This window comes from Paramisgurnus dabryanus, chromosome 1 (genome assembly GCF_030506205.2).
Source record: "Paramisgurnus dabryanus chromosome 1, PD_genome_1.1, whole genome shotgun sequence".
NCBI lineage: Eukaryota > Metazoa > Chordata > Actinopteri > Cypriniformes > Cobitidae > Paramisgurnus > Paramisgurnus dabryanus.
Window position 1 is genome coordinate 59,771,128 of NC_133337.1, and position 10,233 is coordinate 59,781,360.

At 36.1% G+C, this 10,233-nt stretch overlaps 1 long non-coding RNA gene across 1 annotated transcript; it reads right to left on the reverse strand.

Annotated features, from left to right (window-relative positions):
* Positions 1 to 2,742: 2,742 nt before the first annotated feature.
* On the reverse strand, positions 2,743 to 4,184 carry LOC135720502 (uncharacterized). Its single transcript, XR_010521299.2, has 3 exons — positions 4,111 to 4,184; positions 3,768 to 3,829; positions 2,743 to 3,607 (listed from the first exon to the last, which is right to left on the reverse strand). It is a non-coding gene; the product is annotated as an uncharacterized lncRNA (long non-coding RNA).
* Positions 4,185 to 10,233: the final 6,049 nt, after the last annotated feature.

Consider the following 10,233-nt stretch of genomic DNA (forward strand, 5'->3'; position numbering starts at 1 on the left):
TAAAGATCTTATATACAGGTATGTTCCCTGTCTGTTTTGTGCATATTCATACGTGTTCGTTTTACATGCGTATGCATAAATACTAAATACAATGCATACTATATCTTCAATAGCCTATAAATAACTGATTAAAAAACAAGATTCTGTCTATAAAGACTTATCTTTTGTTAACATTAATGCATTTTCACTTTAAAACTAACTTTAACTTCTTATATTTTTAAAACTGTGATGAGCATTTAGTTAGTGAGTGGCAATTTTCTGCAAATGTGTATATTCCAAAAACTATAAAGCTTATAAACATATATACTCTCACACATTTTGGTTTTATGTTCACCACAAGTTGCTGTGTGTGGTTGTTAAATAAAGTGTCTTGTGTTTATGCTCAAGTGGGCTCAGTGATATGTTAATAATGATATTATGGTGTTTTCTGGGTCAAAGAGGGAAAACTCACTGTTTTATGGATTGAAAGAAACTAATGCATTATGTGATGTAGATTACCTAGATATTACACTTATTTTTTTTAAATGAGACTATAAATTGAGGGTATGGGGGGCCTCCAAAACATCTCAGCCCCAGGGCCTCACATTGGGTTAACTGTACATACACAATGCTTTTAATTTATAGTACACAAATGTAATGTGTTTGTTAATGTAATGTTGTTTAATGTTACTTGGTTTTAATACTTTATTTGAACCAATTATCATTGCATCTTTGTTATTATGTAATTTTAAAGGCTACTGCTCACTTGGGTCTATTTTTATTACCCAAAAATAACAAATTACTTCATTATCAGTTAGCAAAATAATTGTTAGGGACAGTCCTTGATTAGTTAAAACTTTTAAAAATGACGTGATATTCATTTATTTTATCATTGAGGATTTCTTAAAAAGTGTTAAAATCTCGTCTCGTTCTCGTGAACCCAATCTCGTGTCTCGTCTCGTGGATTAAGTGTCTCGTCACACCCCTAGTGAAAAGTATAGTTATTGAAAAACCCTTATGCAGTCCTTTTAAGAAGCATACCTCTAAAGATGTGAATTGATATTTAGCGAGCAACTTGAGAAAAATTAGAAACATTTGGGCATAAAACTTACTGCTGCTGTTCAAAGGGTGTTGTGGGTGGTTGCCAAGGTGATATTATGCAGTTGCTAGGGTGTTCTAATGGATTTAAGCACAGATATAAATGCCTCATTAGCAACTGTTTCTATGGGACACTATATGCAAATCATTCTCCATATTGGAATTATCCAAGGTGAGATGTAAACCAGTGTTGCCAAGTCTGCAGTGTTACCGTGGAAAAACTTTAAAACTGTTGACATGGATTATGTTTTCCACAAGTTAAATGTGAAAGGATTTTGTTAATCTGCTGTCAATATTGAAATAAGATTTCATTTTAAGTAAAGTTTTGGTATTTGGAAAAGGGTCTTTCAGATAGATCTGATTGTTACACAAATCTGGTAACCCACAGTTTGGGTCGGTACAGCTGCCTTTTGGGGGGGTACTGTATCTTGTACCCAATACTTTATTAGTGACACCTTGGTTACAAGTGAGTTGAGATGATACTAAAATGGGATGTAAAAACATTGTAGATAACTGACTGGTCTGAGAGAATCGTCAATACCAGCATCATTGCTAATGCAAGGCGGGACGATGACTGATTAAGGTGGAGCCAGATGGACGAGGAAGTCATGCAGAGCCAATGTGATGACGGGCCATTGTGGAGACGAGGGAGCCAAGAGCCAAGGTGGAGCCACTAGATCGAAGGATCGAGGCTGACTCAAGGTCTTGAGGTTTGGAGGCTGAGACAAAGGATTCTCAAGCTGAGCTGAGGGATCTCCTGCTGTCAGCAGACCCATGGCTGATAATTTAACTAGCATACATAGAGGATGAGCACGAGGGAGAATGGGTGGGACCAGTGGAGGTGAAGAGGAGGAGCTGGTCAGACGCATGGAGAAGCTCTGGCTCCGGGGTGATGAAAAGCTCAGTCGCTACAGGCTCTGGCTCTCCGTCTGTGGTGGGTATGGGCTCCATGCAGTCGGGTGATAGTAGACTGGTCTTTCTACTGTGAACGACGATCCACATGATACCAGCACCCACTCCACATATGTGGTGAAGCACCCTCGAGGACCCTCCCCTGATAACTGTCAAGGCTTGTGTAGAGAAATGTGCACAGACATTAGTCTGGGAAGGGGGTGTTCTGAACTAAAACTAGAAAGTCTAGTAAGTGTTCCTTGAGGAAGCAATCCCCTAGCTCCAGGCATAGGAGCTTGACACCATGGATTTCATAATATAATGATATATAAAGTCCAGATATGACAGAGAAACAGGAAAACCACACCAGTGTTTCCCCAGACTTGCAGTGTGTGCCACTGCACACACACGTCCACATGCACGGCATTTTTGCAACTTAAATGAGGTTTAGTGGAGCGCGTCAACTGGTGTTTGTACAGAAACTTTCTTATGAGACAGAGGTAGTTATAAATGCGATGCAAATTAAGGTATAGGAAAAATTGCATTCCATCGATGCGCTGTTGCTCCCACTTTTTGTATGTCACGGCAGAAGGCTGGGCAAATATAATGACATGTCTATAATCCCACCCACTTTGAAGCAGTACTGAGTGAAAAAGCCAGCGGAGTCCAAGTAAGACGAGATGAGTCAAGCTGCATGGTACCGATCCAGTCAATGGAAAAGAGTCTAATGTCTCCAGTACAAATGGTGTGGGATGATGTGATGATACATACACTGTTAACGATTTCCCTGTATTTTTACAGTACGGTACTGGCAGCACGGTTGCCAGTAAGTTACTGTATTTTGGGTTTACAGTACTGTACTGTAATACCATTTTACAGTACACAAACTAGTACTGTATAGTTACAAAGCAGTACTGTACTGTAATTTTACAATATTTTATTACAGTAGTCTATTTTTACAGTAATTTACTGTAATGTCTATATTGACCCATAAATACTATTTATTACTTATTACAGTTAATACAATAATATTATATAAAATAGATAGAGATTTAGGTTTAAATCTATAGTTATTAATATGGTAAAAATGCTATCCTTGACATGACATAATGAATTAAAAGGCAATCCAAGCAATGTTTGTATCAAAATTTTATTTAAAAAAACATTTAATTGAAACAAAACATTTAAAACAAGAGTTTAAACAATAATAAACATATAATCAAGTAACATAAAATAAAATCAACAAGTATAAACAAGTTTGGAGACCCCTGCTGTAACATATTTAACTCTGGCAAATAGAACACTGTTCCATAGTTTGAAGTTTTCAGTTTAAAGTCCATCATCGACTAAAAGGTAACATTTCACTGTGGTAAAAAGAACACTGGCCCATAGTTTTAAATATTCTACTTGAATTTCATTGAACACTAAAAATAAATTAAAAATTAAACTGTGGCAGACAGACCACAGTGGCCTTTACTTTGAAGTCGTCCATTCGAACTCAATCAGGGACTGCATGAAGCTGTTCACATGGGGGTTAATGGCCACAGCTTTTCTCTGCACCAAGTTCCTTGTCTATTTGCTTGCTCCTTGTCTGGATGTGCACTTTTTCCCATCTTTGGAATTAATTCTATCCAGAAACCTGTTAGAAATATCATAAACATTAAGTCAACAAATATAAGATAGAAAAAGATTCTTAAAAAAACTAAACTCAGCCTTGAATTTACTCCTATTCTGAAACCTTTTGCTCTTATTCTACTGTTCCACGCCTAATTACATTAAAATACAGAAGATTCACTTACCTCTGAACAAACTCTTTCCTCAATGGACAGCATCCACCTGGATCCTGTCATGATTGAATGTCCTGAACAGAAAGTACAATTGTTACTGATTTGGACACTTATTCTGAAAACAAAATCTTTTGTCAATAAAGTCCAGGGACACCTCTGCTAAATAAATACAATTATTAAATTAAATTTCTTATAACCAAAGTCTGAATATTTCTGTTTGTATATTTCTACATGGCAAACTAAGACAATTGTGTACATGTTGTGTATGGTCGTGTTACAGTGTTGTGTGTGGGAATTGTGAATGAGTGTATACATGGGTATTTAAAGAAACTGTAGTGGTAAAGTGCAAACTTACCGAACAATGTGCTTGGTGTGTGTCTGGTGTCACCCGTTGTGCCTCCACATCTGCCTTAACTCCTGAAAAGTGCAATGACACTCATGTAAACTACAAATAAAAAGTGATCAGCACATTCCTGTGTACTTTTACATGTGACGTGGTGAAAGCATTTAATATTGCAGTCGAAAAAATACATGACTTGTAACCAGAGATGTATAAAGTACTAGCGACCCAGACTTGAGTAAAAGTACAAGTGCTCTATCAAAAAAGTGACTTGAGTAGAAGTTGAAGAGCTCTTTAAGCACAGCACTTAAGTGGAAGTACTAAAGTATTAAACATGCTTTGTACTTAAGTATTGCAAGTAGTTTATTTTAAAATATACTACTCAAGTACTGAAAGTAAAAGTACAAGTATTGTGTAATGTAGTTATTAAAGAAAACAGTCAAAAGTTTGAATATAATATTGTTTATATTATTTCAAATGTTTAAGCTAAAGGACACTTACAATTCCTTTGGCTGTAGCAGGAGTACAAGGACATGAATGTTCAGATAATTCAGATTAATTTAACTGATATGGCGATAGAGAATTCAGAATTAATGAAATATTAGTCGATAAAATGGTAATAGGTAAAGGTACAAGGTGTTTCATTGAATTTAGGTTTCCTTCTTTCGCGCACACTCGCCCTTTCTTGCGCATTCTCTCTCTCTCTGTCTTTCTCGCGCACTTTGGTTCTCTCTTCGCTTCACATTTGTCAACAACCCTGGCTCATATTTGTGAGAGAGAGGTTGGGAGGGGTCGCCCTTTACTATCTCCAATTGGTTCAGACCACCATGTGACCATGATTCGTAACATTTGAGAGTAACGAGTAACTATGCAGCACATAAAAAATGTATTGGAGTAAAAGTATTAAACTCAAAGAAAAAATGTACTGAAGTAAAAGTGGAAGTAGGAGAAAAAAATAATACTTCAGTAGAGTACAGATACTGTCTTTTAGTACTTAAGTACAGTAGTGAAGTAGTTCTACTTCGTTACTATACATCTCTGCTTGTAACTGTACATCATGTACTTGCCTGGTGCCTTTAAAGATGATCCATCTTACCCAATCCAGCTTACAAGCAACGGTAAGACTGTAAAAAAGACAAATGTTACACAATCTGTTAGCCATAGAAATAAGTAGACATTGTGAAGGAAATGGTAAAAGAAAATTTAGTAACACTTTACTATAAGAGTTTATTCCTTAACATTTGGTAATGCCTTAGCTAATATGAACTAACAATGAACAATATATTTTACAACATTAATAATATTTGATAATGTTCATTGTGCAGAGACAAAGTGATTGATTTAAAAATGTATTAAGTGTTTAAATCTAATATCATGCTATGCTAACAAATAAAACATTACTGTAAGTGTTAAGTCAGTTGTAAAACAAATATATATATATATATATATATTAGTTGTTATATTATATATTATATATAAATATCTAAATAAGTCTTTTTTAAATTATTATTATTCTATAACATCTTGTCTACAGAAAATCTCTGAAAATGTCTCGTTTAGTGCAGAAAATAGCGATTTATAGTGATAAGGTAAAAAGACTGTCCCTTTAATGTTTTACCCGGACGGCTGCGGTGTAACACTATTTCACGCAAAGTTTTTTAACAAGTTAGTAGCTAGCTGCTCACTTTAAAGATAAACATGATCGCCTAAATCGGAGCAATCCTGGTGATGCCAGTTTTCTACACGATGTTATTATGGATTATTTTACATCCAGAGATGAAGGATCAGATGACAGAGACGAGAAGACAAAGGTACGTAAATGCGGAGCCCATTCTCTTTTCGTGCATTGATTTGATGCGTTTTGGAAACTTATATATACAGCGTGTAATGCATCTGAAGTGGTGGAAACAATATGCCATAAAAATGTATTGGACAACTTACTGGGCGTGTAAAACGCTTAAGAGAAGATATTCTCTGCTTTTGCGGATATACCGTAATATAATAACAACAACAACAATAAGCGCGGCAATCCCTTTCGTTCATCTGATATTAAGATGAGCCCAGGTCTGAATTATATTAGGTCGAAGTTAAAGCTGCGATGAGTTCGATGCATGTATCCAGTTAAATATGAGGTTTCTTGTTTTCACTTCTGTGGAGGAGTTCGGTACTACAGTATGCTGTGTACGGCGTGTCAAGTCCTATCTGTTTACAACCACGAGTCAGCCTTACCAAACAGTCGAACTTCATACTTTTCTCTGACGCTAACTGAACGGATGAAACGCCGAGATAAACGACCGTTATGCTGGGACCGCAAGACCGCGCTGGCGGGTTGTCTTTGTCCATTTCGTTAAAAAATAGTTTCATTGTCACCACACTTTCAACACAATATAAACTCACCAAAACCCTCATAATTTAGTTAAAACAACCCTATATTCATTTAAAAAGGTGTAAAGCGAGTTAAAGCAGCGGTAGACATCTGTGTGTAACGTTTACGTTAGCTTACTTTCTGAGGGAGATTGAAACTTTGTTGGCGACCGTTTTTCTCTCTCATTGCACGTTTAAAACAATATTGTGACAAACTATTGACAACATTCTTAAACTAAAAATTAAGTTTTCATGAAACAGAAATATTTCAAACTTACCGAACTGCCAGAAATCAATCGTCCTCCTTCAGCTGCAGCCAAGAGTTGTGCTCTCCCTCTGTCTGTGTGATTTGACTCTGGCGCACTTTCACTGATTATTGCAAGTACACCTGGCACATTACAGCAATGGCTACAGCAAGGTTACATCAAGACCAAAATATACTGTAAAATTTTCCCGCTCAAACAAATTTACCCAGAATGCATTATGAACTGCAGTACTGTACTGTAATGTACACATACAGTATAGTACTGTGGATTTTTACAGTACAGTGCTGCTAAATCTACAGCGACATCTAACAGTGTAGGGTTAAGAATTTTCATGAATTCACAATGTACACACAGACTAACAGTAGCATAAATCACTTATAAATATAAGGGATAATTTAATGTGTCACATACTGGAAAAAAAGTTAAAGAGAATTCATGAGTACATTTTGCAATGTTGCAATGCCATACAACAGTAAAATCAAGATGTTCAGAGTAAATTGCCACCCAATGTGGCTACATGTACAGTACATTACAACATTCACTAAGTGGAAACCGAAGCCTGTATTTGCATGCTAATTTTCATATAAACCTAAATTACTTCAAATGTTAAGTAAACCTAGCCATTATATGTTGCCATAAGTCTTTATGAGTGTGACAATTTACAGTAGACATCTGGAAGATGGATACATAGCTTTAAAACTGTCATTTGCATAAGTTGCCTTTATATTCACAGTAATGTCTTCATATATTTGCATATTCAGTGTTGGTGCACACTCAGACTGATGAATGCTTTTAAGGTGAAATACAAGCACTTTTAACAGCAGTGTCTCTGTATACTAAGCATATGATTTTGGTCATGTATCCACCCAAAGAACTAGATAGGTCTATATCTTATTTTTTATGCTGTAGGAGCCAAACATTTATAATATGAGGCATGTGTTGTAAGTTAAATATGAGTTATTAATTGTCACATCAATTACCCATTTAAAATACCAAGTTTAAACCCTATTATTAAATTTAATTACATTCACCTTCAATCTTATTTAAATTTTTTTACAGTGCAAGTCAACCAAAAAGCATCAAACCAATGCACAAGACAAAAGACAAAATCAGATTTGTTGTAATTACATAGCCATGCATTCACGTGTTTGTGTGTGTGCGTGCGTGTGTGCGTGTATGTGTGTGTGCGTGTGTGTGTGCGTGTGTGTGTGCGTGCGCATGTGTATCAATGTGGTTTAGATTCTATGACAAACATTGTAATATTAATCACCTTGACAGAGCTGATGTATGGACATCGTCAAAAGGCCAAGTGTGCACGGCTGGGATGATGTAAAGACTGTCATTAATTATCATTCACTGTGGCCTTGTGCCACACAGATCCATCACCAGTATGCAGTTCAACTGAATCCATTCGGAGGAAGAAATCCAGGCTTGGATTCCATATTTTTCAGTTGGCTGGTTTGTCTTTGTTCATAGTTAAAATTCACTTATCCGCTAATCATTCTGCGTGTCTGGAAGCATGCACATTTGGCCATAGACAATTTCCCACGACAGCCTTGTGAATAACTTTCTGCCATTTATTAATCAAATCAGCTGACGGATTGGAAGAACCACTGATCGTTCTTCGGTTATTACATTGGCTCTGTCATTTAGCTAATTTACTGAAAACTGTGCAATTGCCACTAAATCAAGGTTGTGACCCTACGATGCTCGGGGGTTAACATGAAATCAAAACTAAGCCTTATTTCAGTGATACAATTAGAATGCCTGGACATGTGGTATTATTCTCTTCAGTTTCTCTAATGAGCTAAACGAATACGGACATATCTAGGAGGGCCAGACGAACATTACATTGCTACGACAAAGGGCTAATTAAAGCAAGCCTCTTATTCTTCTGATATTAAACTCTGTGTGTATGATATCTTTACATGTTGACAAAGAAGTCAGTAGTTTGTGTAATGTGATGTGGAACTACAAAATTATGATTCTTCACTGATGTGTTTTTGTAACTTATGTGCATAGACACATTCTTAATATGTTAATTCACTGATTTCATAATGATATAATGTACAGCTAATAGCCTCCAAAGACTACATATACTGTACCATTCCCCATACAAACATCAGAATTTATGAAAAACAATCACTCACACACATATTCCTGGATTTGTATTTCAGCAACTCCAGTGGGCAAACTAGTAATTTAAGCAAGATGTTTAAAAAAATGTACTAGATGTGTCTGGGCCTTCTCTGTGAACACCTATGCCATGCTGCTTTAGATTTGAACCAAGTCTACCTGAGTAATGAGTAATGGTTAACTTGGATCACATGTGCCTTGTGAGTTTTATTTTTGACAGTGTACAGTCACTATAGAAGTAAAAAGCTGTTACTGGAGCAGTACCCTTTAAAAAAGGTCCTAATATGTACCATTTAGGTACAAATATGTATCTTTGAATTGCCAATATGTACCTTTGAAGTACTAATATGCGCTTTTTGGGTACAAAGGTGTCAGTGGCGGCTTGTGACTGCTCTTCCGAGGATGCGCTAATTCAAAATAAGTATTCGGATTGTCACGTGTGTGGTTCCCTTTTCCAAAATATGTGTCCTGCGTGTGGAGAGATCCTGTGTGCATCACGTGTTTTGTCAAAATAAGTGCCTGCTGCACACGCGTCAAAACCGTTTATGATAAAAGAGACGCTCACATTCCCTAAATACATGCAACACACTCCCTTAACAGTAAACTCTGATTACGCATGAGATTATGTATCTGGCAAACGCGAGCGTCTCTTTTCAAGTTCAAGGCAGCAGGCACTTATTTTCGCACACACGATCTCTCAAAGCACAGAACACATAAATTTGTTCCTTACTTAGTATTGTTTTGTTTTCAGTAGAAATATCTAAAAAATTCTTGACAAGCAAAATGATCTAAGAAAATAAGTTTAGTTTTCAAGATTAAAAAATATAATTGAAAAAAGGGGGTAAGAACACTTTTCTTGAATTTTTCTTGAATTTGGTGTTTAGGAAAAAGTAGACTTATTTCAAGATTTTTTTCTTACCTCATTAAATATTTGTTTCAAATATTTCAATTTGTAATTGGTAGGGATGTAACGATTCAATCGCGTGTCCCATTAAAAATGCCTGTCTGAAATCGATTCTGAATCGCAAAGCTGCGATTCTTTGTTTCATACACAGCTTGTGCATGTACTACAGCTCTGTGATCAGTAGGAGGTCCTTATCAATCTAAAATCTTTATGAGTCTAAGTTGTTTATAACATGGAATTAAAAAAGCAACACTCGTTAAATAAAAATCATTCAAAATATTCTTTATTATCATGAAAATACCTGAAACAATTTGAAGAACAGCGTATAAATATTCCTGTAGACCAGTGGCGGCTGGTGACTTTTTTTTGAACGCACTATGCGAAGTTTGTAACAACATGTAATTGTCATGTGTGTGGTTCATCATTTCATAATATGTGTTCTGTGCTTTGAGAGATCGTGTGTGCGAA